The sequence below is a fragment of the Protopterus annectens genome, chromosome 4.part0, assembly GCF_019279795.1.
Source record: "Protopterus annectens isolate FY-2018-M chromosome 4.part0, PAN1.0, whole genome shotgun sequence".
Lineage (NCBI taxonomy): Eukaryota > Metazoa > Chordata > Ceratodontiformes > Protopteridae > Protopterus > Protopterus annectens.
The window spans coordinates 1,782,781,376-1,782,802,160 of NC_056733.1; the positions used below are offsets into that span (position 1 = coordinate 1,782,781,376).

General features: G+C 39.7%; 1 protein-coding gene across 1 annotated transcript in view; it reads left to right on the top strand.

Moving 5' to 3' along the window:
* Positions 1-20,785, top strand: part of AGMO (alkylglycerol monooxygenase) — a 1,982,086-nt gene that overhangs the window by 959,566 nt on the left and 1,001,735 nt on the right. The gene's annotated exons all lie outside the window — the stretch shown is intronic.

Below are 20,785 nucleotides of genomic sequence, written 5' to 3' on the forward strand. Positions count from 1 at the left end.
GTATTTGTGCTCCGTTTTTCATATCATTTAATTTTACTGGCAAACAACTGTAAAGTCATGCCTGCCAGATAGTTAACGGACGTGTTCTGTATGCGTGCAGAAACGCACCAATTAAAGTGCATGGAAGAGCCTTAAGATGACAAAAAAATGCATTTGTATGAAGGTTCGAATAAAAAATTAAAGCTTTTTATGCAAACACAGCCCAAATAAATACGAAATGCTCAGTGCAAAAAGCATCACGGTGTGACAATACCCCAAAGTAATTTCAGTGAGTCTAAGCCCTGAGTTATCGTGACTGTTTTCTAACGTGAAGCAATATCTAGCAATTTATAAAGTCAGCACTGGATTCTGCTGTAGATCTGTGTACAATTATCTTAAATATTGTACAGTCCGAGCTGACTGGAGCGAGAGATCTTGGTGCTTGCAGGGGCTCTTTATATCCTACAATAGACTCTTGGACTATCCTAACACTCTCTCCTTCTTTCATAACCAGATAAATTCCTTGCAGTTTTGTCGTAAAATGCCTTTGTTTCAGTTGTGTGCACTGCAGGAGTTCTAATGCTGTGTGACTACTTTCTGGAAAAAGTTGTTGGAAGGAAGTGTAAAGTTCTGATCCCAAGCAACTGCACATGAGGAATTATACTGTTGACAGTCCTATTGAGAGAATAAGTATTCAGCTAAGGACAAAAACGGTCATTTCAATCTCTGTAATCATACTCTGTGAGAATGTATTTTGACTGTATAGCTCTTTCCACCTGTCCTTTCAACTGAGCCTTGACTTAAATTGTGCATTTTGCTCAAATATCCCATGTCTGGAAAATATACACTTCACAACCATTATAGCTGATTGTCTGATGGTATTTCTCAATTCAACTGCTTCAGTATCATTGTTTACACACATCAAAAATATTAAGATTTTTGCATTAGAGATACTTACAAGTGGTTTGCACTCACATTCCACTGTGATAGTTTAATTCTCAGTTTGTGCATAGCCTGTCTTTTTTATCAGTTAATACCTAGATGCATAGTAGATCCATTCCTAATCCTTGATGACTTGCCTCAACTTGAAGGCTTGTTGGTAGGGTCATGTCATAGCATTTCAGAGTTGCTGCTCTGGCCACTAGCCTCAGCAAACTGGATCTCTTTTACTGATCTGCTAATTAACACCATAGGGATTCAAACTATCAGCTTTCTTAATGGCACTGTGTTCAGAAAACTGGGGAAGAAAATGTAACAAATACTGTATCATTCATACTAATTGCATTAGAGGTTTTTAGTCCACGACATGTCTCCAACTGACCCTCACATCCTGGTCTTGTGCTGCTAAATGTGCATCCCTGGTACTATCCCCTCAGGCTGGGACCACCTCAGCTGTCATCTGATTGAAGAAGTGGACTAGTAGTCAGCAGCAGCAGCACATACACTGTCCTGCATTTTCTTTGGCCCTATCCTTCCAGTATGGTGACATTATATGGTCAGTCTGTGTAACGAGCAGTGGCCTTTGAGGATGTGTCTGCTGTAAGCCCTAGGGCAGCTCCAAACCCTAGGCCATCATGCAAGCTGAGCCCGGCCATTGCTCAAGCCCCTTCCTCCAAAAGGTTTTAAAGAGTCTCTCACTTACAGTACCACAGTCCTTATGTCCGAGATAGGAAATCTCTGGAAAATTTGCTTAATTGATTTTCAGAATAGGCATCTATCCTCTCTGCTGCACATCTGTTATCCTGGTCACTAATCAATCCTGGGTTGGTTTGCAGAGCATCATTGCATAAGGACTAAGGATAATCACAAGTCTTTCTTTAGTTATGTTAGGAACCTGGGTGGGAATTCCCAGATATGCTCAGAATTAGTCCAAAATGACAAAACATACACCGAACCCACAGACATTGCCAACATCCTAGCTGACAGGTTCAGCGCAAACCCCCCCCCCCACTCCCTACCAAAAGGGAAAATATCTATCCCAGCAGAGTGCTGCCCCCCTGACATCTCAGATGCTCAGGTAAGAGCCGCCCTCTCCAAAGCAAAAAACACAGCATGAATGGGACCAGACGGTGTCCCGGGCTGTGTCCTACATGAACTCCAAGAACAGCTAAACCCAAACATAAAACTACTGTTCAATCTCAGCCTTACTACAGGATATGTACCCAAAGAGTGGCGTACAGCAACAGTGGTCCCTCTTCACAAAGGTGGTGCCTCAACGGATCCTGGAAACTATTGCCCTCAGATTTTGCTTGCTTGTACCTGTTACGGTGGTGAATTTTTCATTTTAACCTTGCCTAAAAAAGGGACTACAGGGGTGGAAAGAGCCTTATCCAGTATCCGGAATCCCAAGGGCGACAGGTGCAGTCCATCTCTGGCAAAGCGTCATGGTTTGTTGATCATGTCATCCCAGACAGACAGATACTGGATTCCCTTAGAATGAATACCAGAAGCTTAGCCAGTTGTTGAAGTCAATCATTTTGTCCGTGTACTGTTGTATCATTCTGGGTGATGGCAAGATGCTACTCAGGGCTAGGGTCATACCTGCCTGGGCTACAAGATCAGACAGCTCCTCCACATCTCTTTTCATGTAGTCCAGGGAGGTACATGTCAGGTCATTCATACCAACATGGACAATGACAGAGTCATATTTGTACTTTTTGTGGAGTGACCTGAGTGCATGTGTTATGTGGTGGATCCTGGCACCTGACAGGCATCTGACAGTAACTTTCTCCTTGTTTAGCCTGGTGAGTGGAACATCAGTGTGCCTGACTATAGAGTCACCTATGACTAGAGTGTTGGGTATGTTGTATTGCCTTAATGGCTGTGGTTGAGTGGCACACTGAGTTTGTGGGCTATGTGTTATTTGGGTTGTGTTGGATGGTGGTGGTTGCTTGCGTTTCTGCTTTGGAGGTCCTTGTTGCTTGGGTAGATTTTTTATTTAGAGCCTCCATGAATGTAGGTGTGTGTCTTGTGTTTCTGTGTGTGTTTTGGTGGTGTAGGTTTTGAGGGACTATGTGATGAGTGTGGTGTGGTGCAAGTGTTTACCTTCTCCTCTTGACTGTCTATTCCAGTCTTGGGTGAAGAGAGCTTTGCTTCCAGTTTGGCTATATAAGTGCATCTCTCACAGGTTGTAGTGTTGGGTGGTAGGAGAAGAGGGTTGTCTGTGTACATGAGGCAATTGCTGCATTGCCCCAAGATGCCCAGATTCATCAGGTAGACAGGAGAAAACACTGGGAGCTGACCCTTAGACATGCCTGGATAGGTGCTTATTTATTAAGTACTAAAAACTGTTTTCCTCTAGACAAGTGAGGAAAGTTGAGTGCTATAGTAATTTGTAGCTTATTTAGTGCTTACAATAAGTTCTGAACAAGTGCTGAGATCAAAGAAACAGATTTGAGTGCTGAAACTAGAAAACTGGTGTGATACTTACTTTGAATGAGACTAATTTGTGTTCAGATCTCACCAGGTCAAAGGCTACATTAAAGTCTGTCTGTGCCCCCAAGTCCCTCACTACTCACTCGACTCTTAGGGATGTGGTGTCAATATGACAGTTATAAGGGCTGGATGACTTCCTGGGGGTACTGTTGGGTATTTCTTATCATTTACTGCTAGTCCATGGTTCAGATGCCAGTTATTTGTCTGTGTTAGCCCTTTACGGAGAGCATTTCCTAGCAGTGGTTCATTTCAGGTGTGGATATATGCATCTCAGATTTGGCTTTTGTAGATTTTATTTGTCCTCAGATCTGTTTGTGCAGTTTGACCATTTTATTGTAGGGGTCACTTTGGTGAATGTTTCATTTTGGTTCATGTATATACCAGAAACTGTTACTGAAGGGTTGTTTGGGGAAATATTTCATTCTGGTGCTTGTACATATTTTCGCAGAATGTTGAGATTTCTTTGCCTTGTTTATTTGGCCTGGCAAATTCTGTGTATGTTTTATTTATTTATATTTTGTCTTTTTTTTTTTTAACCTCTAGACAGGTAACCAAGATGGTGTTTCTCATAGATGCATTGTATTGCTTATGAAACGTGGGGTCGCTTCTGTGAATGCTTCATGTTGGTGATTGCAGACACTAGGAGCTATTGCTGAAGGGTAGTTCACGGAAATGCTTCATGTTGGTTCTTGTGCATACATCAACATTTTAGTGTCACAGAAAAGATGTTGCATGGTTGGCTAATCCATCTGGCCATTTTGTCATCCTGGGAGCTGGCTGTGTTGTACTGAATCACTGGTAAAGTATGTCTTCTATCAGAAAACAAACTATCTAGACTAGGTAACATGTCTTAGTGTTCAACAATTTTTAGAAACGTTTAAGCAGAGTGAGGTAATCCATGTTGCTGTTGTGAATGGGAATATCTTGTGAGTCAGGTGACGGGCAGCAATCCCACCAAATGTTTTTTTTGCACCAGTGGTGATTACTACAGCAAATCTGTCATAAATGAGATATAAATTGGGGTGACTTAAAATTTTGAAGAAAGGAATGGTACATGTCCTACGTCCATTTTTTATAATTTTACTGATGACTGCACATACCCTTCAACCATCCAAGAGAAATTATATTTTGGTTGATTTTCCTGTTGGTGCTTGTACATAGGAGGAAATTTTACTGAATGGTTGTTTAGGGAAAATCTTTCATTCTGGTGCCTGTGCATATATTATATTGAAGGGCTCACTTGGGTGAATTCTTCATTTTGGTGGCTGTACATACTAGGAAATGTTACATGCGTTTCGTTTGGGTAAGCGTTTAAGTTTGGTGATTGTGAATTCCTCAACATTCTACTGAAGGGGTTGCTTGGGTGAAGTGTTCATGTTGGTGGTAGTACATACTAGGAAATGTTATTGAAGGCTTGTTTGGTAAAACATTTTATTTAGATGCATGTATACCTGGACATACTAATGAGGATGTTGCTTGGGGAAATAATTAATTTTGTATCAGGGAAGTACATGGTCTGACTGCTGATGTGACCAATGAGCAAAATAGTTGATTGTGCCATTTTGGTGCTTGTGCATACACAATGCAAACAACTGGAGGGGTTAGTGGGGAAACATAGAAATTAAGTCTGAAAATTAAATATGGTTACATTACTTAGAATACAGCACAGAAATGTAATTATAGTGTAATATGCCAGCATATAAAACATCACACACACCACTGACTAATTAAATAATGTAAAATAAGCAGACAAGAAATCACTTCTGCTTGTATTATTCTATTTGTGATTAGTAGTTGCATGAGTGAGATAAGTTATCACTTGTTGACAACTGCCAGCATGGAGCTACCATATTTTTTGTGCATTTTTCCTGGCTTTGTCAGTCATGTGTGGAATTTAGGTGGGAGGAATAGCTCAGTAATATGTAAGTGTTATACTATTTTACTGAATTACTCAGGTGTTCTCCTTACTGATAATGAGTCTGTGTTACACAACAGCTGCACAAGGTAATATAATGAATACCTAGTCAACATGTTATGTGCAGCAATTATCACCTTTGTCTGAGCATGCATAACTTTTCAGTACTGAAAGGAAGGTCATTATCACATTAGCAATAAGTGCAGTTACAATACAGCAGTGAGTTATCACTTTTAGTAGAAGTCGTTATCACTTTGATGAATGCACAAGCCAGATTGTGTTTTTTCTCTATTTGTAGTCATTGCAAGCCACCCCCTCCATTCGATATATATGTATGTACATAATGTACTTGCACATATACACATACACATGAATATCAGTATGGTCAGGAAGGTTCCTCTTCAGAGATTTATGCCAACTTCTCTTGTGTTGGTGGGTGCATCACGGGGGGGCATACCCAGCCATCCATGGATCTTATGATCGGCCTGGATTGCAGTTGGGAACTTGGAGACTCTTCAGTTCAGCCCCATTGTGCTGCTGTCCTAGGTAGAAATGGCCTCAGGGCTGCCACTGTGATGCAGTGTTTCCCCCCGGAAAAGGACACATGCAAAAAGACAAAGCCTGGGGCAGAATTAGTCTTTTCACATGTTGTCTTGGTTGAGCTCTCCACTTAGTTTCCCTCCCTTCAGGTGTAGTAAATGTATGTAGGTCAGGGTAAGACCCTTTACATTAGCTCCCCCCTTTCAGTCCTTATGACCATTGCCGAAAGGACACATGTACATGGAAAAGGTAGAGGTAAGGCAGAGTGCTGGCACTGCATGCAATCAGGAGTCATTGCTGCTACCAGCAGTCTGAGTGGGTAGCCAGCACAGGTATGGGACACTTCAGACACCCATGGCCTGAAGTCCCGTGCCTGTCCTAGGCATATTAGTGGAGTTGCAGTCCTTACTCTGTTTTTTATCTTTACATGTGCCCTTTCTGTTCCCCCTTGTCAGTCATGTGTAATTTTGTGTTTTCACGGGTGGTAGGTATGTACCTCCGCAGCGACATCACCACTTATATACCTTATGAAAAGAATAATGCCCCTGTGGATAGGAGTGAAGATTTGGATGGTCTAACCAGGTAATGCATTATGATATACATATATATGTACTTTTCCAATAGATCTATCAAACATCAGTAGTAAACTGTTTGCATTTTCTTTGCTGTACAGGTTTGTCCACATTCTGACACTGTCATCAGTCAACCACTGGGAAGGCTGCGGTTTCAAATCAGAGCAATTTTTGAACACCTGCAGTCGTGGTGGCCACGTTGTCATTTTGTGTGGTCGGTGGATCTACAATCTGTCCTGACAGCATCACCACAAAAGATGTTCACCTGTTCAGAAGGGATGGCGTTCACCTAACTGAGGAAGGCATTGCCTTGTTATTGACTGACATCCACAATGGTGTGAGGAGAGCTATGCAGGATTGGAAATATGCAGCTTGTGAGAAGAATGGAAAACACCCATGACCAAGTAGGGACCAGTATGGTAAGTACAACTCTATTATGAAATGTGTTGTGTAAAATATATTTTTATGAGTTTGGCAAATTACTGTGGTAAGAAGCTGGTGAAGATGCTGAGAAAGAACTGTTTCAGGAGAGTGCTAGCATGTACAATCGAATATGTATTGTATGTGTATATGTATAATATTTATAATATTAATAGTTCCAACATATAAAAGAATTGGGCCTGTATGTTGTACACATGTGCAGATATCTATGTTTGTTTCGGACTTAGGTTATGGAAATTATGATTTTTTTTCATATTTTGGTAAATAACTTTGCAAGGGAGCATCTGAATGTGCTAAGTAATACCTCATTTTGAAAAGATTATTTATAGTTCTAACATGGTAAAAGAATGGTACCTGTATGTTGTACTCACAGGCAGATATCAAAGTTTGTTTCTGACTTAGGTTATGGAAATTATGATTTTTTTCATATTTTGGTAAATAACTTTGCAAGGGAGCATCTGAATGTGCTAAGTAATACCTCATTTTGAAGACAGTACTGATAGTTCTAACATGGTAAAAGAATGGTGCCTTTATGTTGTACTCCTGTGCAGATATCAAAGTTTGTTTCGGACTTACGTTATGGAAATTATTTTTTTTTTCATATTTTTGGTAAATAACTTTGCAAGGGAGCATCTGAATGTGTTAAGTAATACCTCATTTTGAAAACAGTATTGATGGTTCTAACATGGGAAAATAATGGTGCCTGTATGTTGTACTCATATGCAGATATCAAAGTTTGTTTCTGACTTAGGTTATGGAAATTATGATTTTTTTCATATTTTGGTAAATAACTTTGCAAGGGAGCATCTGAATGTGCTAAGTAATACCTCATTTTGAAGACAGTACTGATAGTTCTAACATGGTAAAAGAATGGTGCCTTTATGTTGTACTCCTGTGCAGATATCAAAGTTTGTTTCGGACTTACGTTATGGAAATTATTTTTTTTTTCATATTTTTGGTAAATAACTTTGCAAGGGAGCATCTGAATGTGTTAAGTAATACCTCATTTTGAAAACAGTATTGATGGTTCTAACATGGGAAAAGAATGGTGCCTGTATGTTGTACTCATATGCAGATATCAAAGTTTGTTTCGGACATGGGTTATGAAAATTATGATTTTTTTTCATATTTTGGTAAATTAACTTTACAAGGGAGCATCTGAATGTGCTAAGTAATACCTCATTTTGAAGACAGTATTGATGGTTCTAACATGGGAAAAGAATAGTGCCTGTCTGTTGTACTCATGTGCAGATATCAAAGTTTGTTTCAGACTTAGGTTATGGAAATTATGATTTTTTTTCATACTTTGGTAGATAACTTTGCAAGGGAGCATCTGAATGTGCCAAGTAATACATCATTTTGAAGACAGTATTGCTGGTTCCAACATGGTAAAAGAATTGTGCCTGTATGTTGGACACATGTGCAGATGTCAAAGTTTGTTTGAGACTTATGGTTATGGAAATTATGATTTTTTTCATATTTTGGTAAATAACTTTGCAAGGGAGCATCTGAATGTGCTAAGTAATACCTCATTTTGAAAAGATTATTTATAGTTCTAACATGGTAAAAGAATTGTGCAAGTATGTTTGACACATGTGCAGATATCAAAGTTTGTCTGAGACTTATGGTTATGGAAATTATTATTTTTTCATATTTTGGTAAAAAACTTTGCAAGGGAGCATCTGAATGTGCCAAGTAATATCTCATTTTGAAGACAGTATTGCTGGTTCTAACATGGTAAAATAATTGTGCCTGTATGTTTGACACGTGCAGATATCAAAGTTTGTTTTGGACTTAGGTTATGAAAATTATGATTTTTTTTCATATTTTGGTAAATAACTTGGCAAGGGAGCATCTGAATGTGCTAAGTAATACCTCATTTTGAAAAGATTATTTATAGTTCTAACATGGTAAAAGAATGGTACCTGTATGTTGTACTCATAGGCAGATATCAAAGTTTGTTTCGGACTTAGGTTATGGAAATTATGATTTTTTTCATATTTTGGTAAATAACTTTGCAAGGGAGCATCTGAATGTGCTAAGTAATAACTCATTTTGAAAAGATTATTTATAGTTCTAACATGGTAAAAGAATGGTACCTGTATGTTGTACTCATAGGCAGATATCAAAGTTTGTTTCCGACTTAGGTTATGGAAATTATGATTTTTTCATATTTTGGTAAATAACTTTGCAAGGGAGCACCACATTGTGTGAAGTAATGCATCATTTTGAAGACAGTGTTACTCCTTACATCATGGTAAAAGAACTGTGTCTAGGCACTGTACACACGTACAGATATCACAGTTTGTTTAGTCTTATTTGAATATGAAAATTATACATTTACAATACTTCTCATTATTATGCCCATATCTTTGCGAGGGAGCATGGTAATCACACAAATGATGCGTCATTTTGAAGCTGACATTCAGATGCACAACTTCTACACTGATATGTAGGCTCTGTCTGTTACAGGTGATGAGATATTATGCTTTGTTTATTTATCAATTATGAGAAATAATATACTAATCATATTTCTGTGAATATCTCATGAAAGGAGTGTCACACAGTTATGGTTAAAGTATCATTTTAAAGCTGACATTCATACTAACAAATTAAATTCAAATTGTATGGGTCTGCATGGTACATAGACCAAGATAGTGTAGCTCTTATAGTTAAAGAGTTATGAGCATTTGTTTTCTGTGTAGTATTACAAATGGATTTTCTGAAAATGAGCTCAGGCTGCTCTGTTGTTCCTATGGTGGAATTCAGCAGGCAGCTTTTCCTGAGCTGCTCTGGAGTGAATGAGTTAAACGGGCAGCATATGGCATCTGTTTGAGCCCTTTGATCCTCTTGTTGAGGTACTTTTGGGGTCTTTCCAGTTGCTGCAGGTGTCTGGTAAGGTACATCCCAAAAGGGGCATTGTACTCAATTATGGGCCTGATGAGGGATGAGTAAAGAGGCACGATGACCTCCCCTGATCTAGATATGAATCCCTTCATGATTAGGTGGGCTATATAAAATGTTTTTCTAACCACTTTGGCCCCGTGGTTGTCAAATGAGAGATTGCTGTCAACTTGGGTCCCCAGGTCCCTAATTACTTCTTCTGTACTGAATGGATTACCACCTATGTGGTAATTTGTGGGCACTTTGTTTTTGCCAAAGGGGATGACTATACACTTTTTGGTGTTTAGCTTGAGGCCATGGCTCTGGCAACAGTTGTCTGTTTCTATGAGGCCCTTTTGGAGGGTGCTTGTGTCGGCTGGAGAGTCGATTATGACGCCCAGTTTGCAGTCATCTGCGAACTTGGTCAGCCACAGTCTTTCCATGTTGGCCTGTATCTCTGAGAAATATATACCGAACAAGAGAGGTCCCAGGACTGAGCCTTGTGGGATGCCACTTGTAACTGGTTTGGAGTCTGACATGGCTCCAGCAATTCTAACCATGTGGGTTCTGTCCTTGAGCCAGTTTGCAACCCATCTAGTGACATAGGGGTTTATATTTAAGCTGGTGAGCTTATCTATAATGCCTGAGTGGGGTATTGTATCGAAGGCTTTTGCGAGGTCCAGGTAGGTTGTGTGGACCACCTTCCCCTCGTCAATGGCCTTGGTGACTGTTTCAAAGAAATCAACCAGGTTTAAGAGGCAGGATCTGCCCTTAACAAAGCCGAACTGGGTAGGATCCAATGTCTGTGGGTCCCCAATATCTTTATTTATGAGGTCCATGATGATCCTTTCCATAGCTTTGCAGACCAAGCTAGTCAGGCTTATGGGGCGATAGTTTCCAGGATCCGTTGAGGCACCACCTTTGTGGAGAGGGACCACTGTTGCTGTACGCCACTCTTTGGGTACATATCCTGTAGTAAGTCTGAGAATGAACAGTAGTTTTATGTTTGAGTTTAGCTCTTCCTGGAGTTCATGTAGGACGCAGCCCGGGACACCGTCTGGTCCCATTGATGCTGTGTTTTTTGCTTTGGAGAGGGCAGCTCTTACTTGAGCATCTGAGATGTCAGGGGGGCAGCACTCTGCTGGGATAGATATTTGCCCTTTTGGTGGGGAAGGGGGGGAGAAGTTTGCACTGAACCTGTCAGCTAGGATGTTGGCAATGTCTGTGGGTTCGATGTATTTTTTGTCATTATGGACTAATTCTGAGCATATCTGGGAATTCCCACCCAGGTTCCTAACATAACTAAAGAAAGCCTTGTGATTATCCTTAGTGTCCTGTGCAATTTTTCTCTCGAAGCTGGCCTTAGACGATTTTATGAGTGCCCGTAGTTTTTTGCTAATACTGATCAGAGATGCCTTCCCTTTTTAGGATTTTGCTCTATCATGTAGTAGCTTCCTCCTTCTATTGTATAGTTTGTTTATGGCTGGGGTCCACCAGACAGGACGTCTGCCTTTGGAGGATTGGGTCTTGGTTTTATTTGGGATTGCATGATCCATGCATTCCTGAAGGTGTTCATATAATGCGTTTATAAAGGATTCTGCGGTCTGGGCCGTATTTTCCACAGGCTCGGGGGCTTTGAAGGATTCCACCTCGGTTTTGAGGAGTGTGAAATTTGCTTTAGAGAAGTTTTTCACTGTGGTTTTCTGGGCAGGGGGTGGGGTCGGGATGTGAATATCCAGTGAGATTAATTTATGGTCTGATCTTACCAGTGAGGGATACACATCTGGTCTGGAGCATAGAGTCCCCATGGTGGTGATGATCAGGTCCAGTATGTTTTCCCCTCTTGTGGGAGTTGTAACAAGTTGTTCCATAGCATTTGAGTTTATAAATTCTAGGAACCTTTGGGCTAGGGTGTTGGAGCTAGAGTAATGCTCCCAGTCTATGTTTGGGTAGTTGAAGTCGCCCAATATAATGGTGTTTGGAGAGACCTTCATATTTTCCATTGTTCTCAGGAAGGCCAAATGGGGTTCCTGGGTTTGGGAGGGTGGTCTGTAGCAGGCTATAAACTGGAAGGCAGTTTTACCCACTGTTAGTTGCACATGGATAGTCTCTGATGCTTTGTGCTATGCCACCAACCTGGAGGTGTGGGTATCTTTGATGAATATTGATACTCCCCCTCCTTTTGTGGTTCTGTCCAGGTTTTGGGGCCAAAAAACATGGTATGAGGTATAACTTGGTAGTGCTGGGGTGCTCTTGGGAGCCTTAAACCATGTTTCTGTTACTGCACAGATATTGATGTTCTCCATGTTAAGGAGAGTTTCGAGTGCGTGCATCTTGAGGTTTAGACTTCTGGCGTTGAGTAGCATTACTCTTAGTTTCTTATCCCTTGTGATACCTATGGAGGTGGGTTTCTCTTTTGAGCCTTGCCTAAAAAAGGCATATATATATATATATATATATATATATATATATATATATATATATATATATATATAGTTAATCCAGTGAAATGTTGATGTACTTTATGTTGGCATACTTACTTCGACAAAAGCACATAATGCAGTATGTGACTAAAAGTTAACCCTCAGAACATGCAAAGAAAAGAACTGTGTTTTTCGCAGGGTGGCAAGGCCCCTGCATCTCCCCTGTGGAGAGGGGTTGTATGTCCTACACCCAATCACATTCGATCTTGCACAGCTGTGAACTATCTGCATATGTTGACCAAAGTGGGCTTAACAATACACAGGTCGATCATTTGCAATTTCGATTTATGCTAGGACTCTTGGCAATATGTATATATATATATATATATATATATGTGTGTGTGTGTGTGTGTGTGTGTGTGTGTGTGTGTATATACACACACACATCTGTAGATAGATATATATGCACACACTGTTCTACTTATTAAAGTTGATATATATAAAAGTTGATGTTCCTAACATCAAGAAACAATGTTAAAGATATCAACATTTGCACTTTACTGTGCATGTGCTGAGCAATAACCTCTGGACATGCAAAGCTAAAACTAGATAAATAAGAAAAAACATTGTTGCAAGGGGAACAAGACCCCCCCCCCCGCAAAAAAAAAATCCCCTGCTAATTATATATACTGCCTCCAAGACTACACAGTACAGGGATATAGGTACATACCCCAACTCTGGGAATTGTGCAACCTTGCACACCTGTTGAGCAAATGTTGCTGTTTAAACAGATGTTGACTGAAACTGTGTGTTTGTGTGTATGGGTACAGCGAATGCCCAGGGAGAAAAGATCCAATGAAAGTTGAGACAATATAGATATAAAAAGTGTACACACCCCTGTTAAAATGCCAGGTTTTTGTGATATAAAAAATGAGACCACAATAAATCATTTCAAAACCTTTCCCACCTTTAATGTGACCTATAACCTGTATAATTTAATTGAAAAACAAATTTGTTAGGGGTATAAATATTAAAAAAAAAAGTACAATAAGCTGATTGCATAAGTGTGCACACCCTTAAACTAATACTTTGTTGAAGCACCTTTTGATTTCATTACAGCATTCAGTCTTCTTGGGTAGGAGTCAATCAGCATGGCTCATCTTGACTTGACAATAATTGCCCACTGTTCCTTGCAAAGATGCTCCAAATCTGTCAGATTGTGAGGGCATCTCTTGTGCACAGCCCTCTTCAGGTCTCCCCACAGATTTTGTATTGGATTTAGGTCTGAGCTTTGGCTGGGCCATTCCAAAATTTAAATTTTCTTCTGGTGAAGCCATTCTTTTGTTAATTTGGATGTATGCTTGGGATCATTGTCATGTTGAAAGGTGAAATTCCTCTTCATATTCATCTTTATAGCAGACACCTGAAGGTATTGGGCCAAAAGTGACTGGTATTTGGAACTGTTCATAATTCCCTCCACCTTGACTAAAGCCCAGTTCCAGCTGAAGAAAAGCAACACCAGAGCATGATACTGCCACCACCATGTTTCCCTGTGGGGATGGTGCTGTTTTGGTGATGTGAAGTGTTGTTTTTGCGCCAAATGTATGTTTTGGAATTGTGGCCAAAAAGTTCAAGTGATGCGAAGTGTTGTTTTTGCACCTAATGTACCTTTTGGAATTGTGGCCAAAAGGTTCAGCCTTGGTCTTATCAAGCCATAACACATTTTTCCACAATCTTCTGGGAGACGGTGTATTGTTTTGCAGGTTTTAGCTGGTCCTGGATGTTTTTCTTAGTAAGAAAAGGATTCCATCTTGCAACCCTACCCTATAGTCCAGACATATGGAGAATATGGGAGATTGTTGTCACAAGTCGTATACAACCAGTACTTGCCAGAAATTCCTGCAGCGATGCTGTAGGTCTCTTGGCAGCCTCGCTGACCAGTTTTCATCTTGTCTTTTGGAGGGATGTCCAGTTCTTTGCAACATCACTGTTGTCCCATATTTTCTCCACTTTTTGATGACTGTCTTCACTGTGTTCCATGGTATATTCAATGCTGTGGGAATTTTTTTGTACCCTTCTCCTGACTGATGCCTTTCAACAATGAGATCAGTCTGATGCTTTGTAAGCTCTCTGTGAACCATAGCTTTTGCTGTAGCAGGCAACTGAGTAAATGTCAGGAAAATCCTACTAGGACAGATAAACTTTATTTGGGGTTAATCAGAGTCTCTTTAATTGATGGCAGGTGTGTTCCCAAGAAGACTGAATGCTGTAATTAAATCAAAAAATACTTCAACAAAGTATTAGTCTAAGGGTGTGCACTTATGCAACCAGTGTATTGTACATTTTTTATGTTTTATATTTTTTCCCCTAACAGATTTGTTTGTTTTTCAATTGAATTGTATAGGTTATAGGTCACATTAAAGGTGGGAACAGTTTTGAAATGATTTATTGTGATCTCATTTTTTTATATCACAAAAACCTGGCATTTTAACAGGGGAGTGTAACCATTTTATATCCACTGTATGTGTATGATATATTTAATCAACTACATATTAAAATTTGCTAAAGTTACGATTTCGTCAGGAGACATATTTATTATTATACAAAATGAGTTAATGAAGTGACATCCATCCCCACTGCTATCACATATTTATCTAACCTTGTTCTGCTTGTCATAAGCTGGTTGTCCTTCTCCTAAGCCTTCTTTACATGTATATCACTCACTTTATGCTACACAATGTTAATAATGACAGCAGACCAAAAAGATGACCATTAATGTGCCATTAAACAAAACACTGCTAGGTGTGTGTTCATCACTCCTTGTATTCATCCCATCACCTCAACTCCTCTGTACGTGTGTGTATCTGTCAGGTTGATGGTTTGTGTCTGCAGACTGACTTGACCATGCTGATGGATAATACTAACATGGTACCTTAAGTCATTGGTTTATCATTGGTCATATACTGTGGGATATTTTAAAATCATCTGTAGGATACTTTTTGTGACATGTTCAGGTGATGATGGATGATGATGGATGAAATCTTCATCTTACGTGATGTGGAAACTGCCCTTACTGTGGCAAAGCGTACTCCACACACTTTTCAGGATATATGCCACATACAAATAATTGGCATATCTACTGAGTCATAATAATCATTTCAAAAGATGTACCACCACTTGTCATTTCTTGAAAACTGTACACACAATTAAATTGTAATTTGCAGTGAGACCTGCGAAACAGCTAATAGTTGTACAGCTGTATAGAGCTAGGCATAATGACAAAAACTGGGGAAGAAGGCACGTACCTTACTGTAGTCATTGTTTGTCAAGTTCGCAGTCATGATGACATTTACTTAGCTGACACCATCCTGACACTATCTGTAAAAAAAGAATGATTTGATCCCTGTCTCATCTTTGCTCTGACCAGGATCTCACTGCTCTTACACCTGGTGCCAAAAAGAACGCCAGAGATCAGGTGTATTTTTTTACACTTAGTACTGTCCAAAATGCTTTGGGCCGTACATTGCTGCTTAGGGTGTTTGCAGGGAGTGAAGCAAACCAAAAGAAATGTTACTGTTTTTTTTTTCATTTAAGCAGAGAACCGCATTTGCTTGTTGCTTAACTCCCTGCAAACAGGGAAGGCAAAAGCAACAGTTCTTAATGTAGTAAAGGCTATGACACAACATTTTCAATATAAACTACAGTATGAACAACATAGTATCTGTCAGCTATTTATCCCGTAACATATATGGCTAGCTACTTCACAAGTTCAAGTTGTATTCATGAAATGGGAATCTCGCATGTGCTAACACCTTGCTATCGTTTGCGAAAATCAGTTTCTCAGCAATGTGCTATGTAAACAGGTGTTTGGCATTTCTTACTATGGTTATTGTCCAGGTGTCCTCCATCTCATCAACAGGCATCCATAAACACAACAGAAGGGAAGAAACGTGTTCTTCACTGAAGACATACTTATTCAGTCTTATGTGTGCCCTGCAGCAATGCACTTGCAAATGATATCTCAGTAATTGCTCCACTGTCAAGTACACTACAGGAATAAAGAGCACAACTGCATTGGTACATCTGTTATGGTTTATACTGACATTGGGCATCGGGCATCACTGATCAAATTACATTGATATTGTCAGAAAAATCTACTACTGTGGACATCAGTTCATTATAATATGAACACACATACATCACCACTTGCAGTACTGCTGTTTCCAAAGTGTGTGTGTGTGTGTGTGTGTGTGTGTGTGTGTGTGTGTGTGTGTGTGTGTGTGTGTGTGTGTGTTTGTGTGTGTGTGTTTTATCTAAACAACATACTGAGAAACAGGTGCATGTATCAGTTCTGCAACATGCCTTCATGACAACTTATTTCACCTAGATTACCAGGATGTATTTAAATGTATTTTTGCACATTGCAATTACAAAAGCATATCTGAAGTCTAGCCTTTGTACACAAGTCTCATCACAGTATATGCTACATGCAATATTATGATGATGTTATCCTCTATGAAGACCGCTAAGACAATAATAATAATATCACTTTTTTGATGGGGTGAATGTTAAGTACTGTGATCTCCAGCTGGAATAACTAGTTAGGTAGGGGTTCAAATTGCAGAACAGTCAACTTGCGTGTGTGCCTTTATGTCTATGGGTGTGCATAGTCAGAAGAGCATGAGTCTATGTCCTAAATTCCTCACTCAGGTCTGATTCAGAACAAAATATTACAGTGGTACATGGCTGTACAGCAATTTCATACAGCCCTCCCATTATGTTCTTGTCACCATACACTGATGATGTCATCTGCTGTAAAGTGTTTCCTGACAATATAAAAGTCAGACTTGTGCCATGGTCCTAGCATTAATTACTGTGTTCTCTAGCTTTTTTAACTAGGTAGATAGGCATTCTACTCTCACTGCAGTCAACATGTGTGTGTGTGTGTGTGTGTGTGTGTGTGTGTGTGTGTGTGTGTGTGTGTGTGTGTGTATTCTTTCAGCTATCATTCTTAAGACAGTTTTAGAACAGCATGTGAGTCCATAGGTATGTCAGACACTCATCCAAACATCTTCTCGAATACAATAATGATGTGCCCCCCCATAAAGTGCACTCTGACAGTAATATTCTCAGACATTGCTGTTGGTATGGCCATTAACTACTGTGTTCTCTAGCTTGTATAGCTACATAGTTTTGGGTTTTAATCTCACAGCAGACAACTTGGGTTTGTGTGTGTTCATTCAAATATAAATGTAGAGACAATTTCACACTGAGATGTGACTCCACATCTATGTCAGGCACTCCTTCCAACCCCTTCGTCTAATCCTGCAATGATGCTGTCATCCTCTATTAAGTGTACTGTGACACTGTTAAAGTCAGACATCTGTGGTGGTGTTAGCGTTGCATTGTATGGAATCCAGCTTGTATACCTACACAGGCTTAATATTTAAATCTGACCTCAGTCAACTGCTGTATGTGTGGTTGGTGGTATATTATGGTCATTATATGATCTCTTTTCATTTGACTACCTCTCGGGAGAACCTTTAACATGGTGTCTTGAATCCAGTATCCCCCTTTTCCCTCTGTCCACAAGAATCCCTTCTGCGGAACACTGGAGGATGTCATCATCTCAAAGATGTGTATAAACATTGTGAAGCACACCCCTTCCATGACCCTCTGCCAGCCATCTCCAGACCACTGGATGTATAATTACAAATTCTGTCATGGGGTGTTGCACATGTGACATGGACAGAGGCAGTATGTAATACAATCAAACACATACACATATAGGCATATAGCCCCTACTATCTACCATTATATATTTAGAGATTTTTGTTTAAATGGTTTAATTAAGGCTTAAATTTTATGTGATGTTGGCCATTAACCTAGTAATGACCTATGATCCTATGAAGACTGCTCATGTCAATGTTGCTGTCATCCACATGTGCTATTTTGAGGAATGGATGTACTGTAGCCCTAGAACAGTTTAATCCAATCTATGATTTCAGGTCATGGATTGATGCCATTTGATTACATGTTGCTTCCATAACAGCTGTAGTAATATGTCTCCTGAGGATTGTTAACATAGAATGATGCTATGTATATTGCTGCCTTAGTAAGGCATGTGTACATATAGTGGAGTATGATTCTACACATTTCTCATTTAACCATCACAGTGACACTTTCATTATGGCATATGTGTGCATGTGTAAACCTACCATCATGAAGTGCTGAGTGACATACAGCAATATCACATCATACTGATTACATCGGCACATATGCCTTGTTTCATCCACATATTGTAATGCTGCTATATACACAAACATATAACCAGTTCAGATTCACTTGCAACCTTGGGAAGTTCATTGTATGCACAATTGTGTTGCTGGTAAGGATTATTTAGGTGCTGTCCAGCAGTATTGTGTGACTGTTAGCATTTGTGTTCTGCGTGAACCACATCAGCCTCATTTGTAATGTGTCCATATATGGTATCAGACAGAGTACTCACACACACCTTTCCAGTTATAAACATAAAGGCATTTGCTGTGCAACTGATGTAATAGCATGAAATAGGTAGAGTTGTATGACTGTGTTAACAGTTCCACTGTGTGGCATGTGATGCATAACCAAGGTTGTATTTAGAGGTGTTGTCACAATTCTTTTTTTAAGTAAGTACAAAATCTTAAGGAGAATACACAGCCATATAATTCTTGAGCCATACTCGACTGGAGGCAATATACAACCAGCTACCTGACAGACTTGGATCAGACTTTACCACCCTGTACCCACTGGTAGTCACATAATGTATACATGCACATATTACTCGGCATATCTTCTTAAGAGGGCAGCTCATCTGTGTGCTGTTTAGGACTAAAACATGGAATGAGTGGGCCCTGACAACATCCAAGGTTGCCTTATCAATAAATTAAAATCTGACTTAGCAGACAGAGTTGGATCCCTACTTAACTGCAGCCTCCAGACAGGCTATTTTCTTGCACAAGGGTGGACAGCAGCAGTCATTTGTCTGAACAAGGTGGGGACCATCACCCCACATGGGAAAATATAGAGCCATAAGCCTGACTAACCTCATCTCTAAGCCAGTGGAAAGATTCATCATGGACCTTATCAAAAGAACATAGCTAATCTCCCAACTGTGTAACCAACCCATTTTTGATTTGTTAAGGCTAGATCATATCTGATAAATCTGGTTGACTTCTTTGGGAAGATCACCAAGGCCATGGATGAGGGAAAGAATGTGCATCCTACACAACTTGACCTGGCCATGGCATTTAATACAATTCCCACACTTGGGTATTATGGAGAAACTATCTCATGGCCATACACCACTATGTCACTAAGTGTGTAGCCTAATGGAGCACTAATCAGACACGTGTTGTCAAAGTATTTGAATTTACCTGTAGCAAAAGGCCAGTGAGCAGTGTAGTACCACAGCATACTGTAGTAGGTCCTTTCATGTTTAGTATTTAATTTACAGTAGTCAAAGCAAACATAATCAGCCTTTGTCAAACAAACTTTGCAGATGACTGCAAATTGTGGACAATCCTTGAATCCAGTAACTGTACTGATATACAGACTTGTCTTGGAAGTGTGCATACATGGACATATCCTATATTCATAACTTTGACATATTTTACATATTCTCTTCTTTCTTCATTCCTATCATTCACGTCTGTGGCCATTTTAATCAGCACACTTTCCCTACCTAATGTGTTTATGTTTCATTCTATTTGCCCTTGCTGTTCACCCCCACGATTTATTATTTCGGTCTGCAAATAATTATTGTAGTGTACATTGCATTGAGTACACTTTTCTGTAATGTGCTAATACTATAATTATTGCAGTATTTTTACCTTTGGTAGTCATTTTGGCTGTCCATGCAATCTCGCAGAGCAGGTTTACCCGTAGGCAGATTTGTATACATCTTTTCTGTATTCATGCCGCATGGCTGCCTGGACACTAACACTGTTGCTGTCGGTGAAACTTCTCTTGTATTTGTGTAAGCGTGATGCATGGCATGCAAATGTGATTAGTCCTGCTGCTCATTGTGCAAACACATAAACTTTGTGTAGGCTTTGTGTGAAGCCTACACAGTTTACTAAATCACGGGCTTATCCCATGAATTATGTATTTTCTTTATGTTGACTGTTACTACATTTAGGACAGGAACACTGCTATTGTACTGTTATTTCACAGTAATTCTACTGTTGTCCTTATAGGCTATGTAGTAATACAGCTATTGCATGCCATATGCTGCCTTATCCTAATTCTACAGCAATTCCACTATTGTTATGATTGCACATAAGCAATGTAACAACCACTGCTCTAAATGTTTTGTGACTGTAAGTTGCACACCATTTGTCAAAATGTTGTGTTTGAATTGTACTTTTGTGCCAGGGTCCTAACTGAGAAGTGTCAGTAGACCAGCTCACCAGCTCAGAATTTTACCTCCATTGCCACTATGTTACTGCATCGCAGTGTAACAAACCATTTTGAACACACCTTTGTTAATCTATACAGTGACTCATTCTGAGTACACGGCGGTGATTGTAAAGATAACCAGACTAACAAGAGGTGCG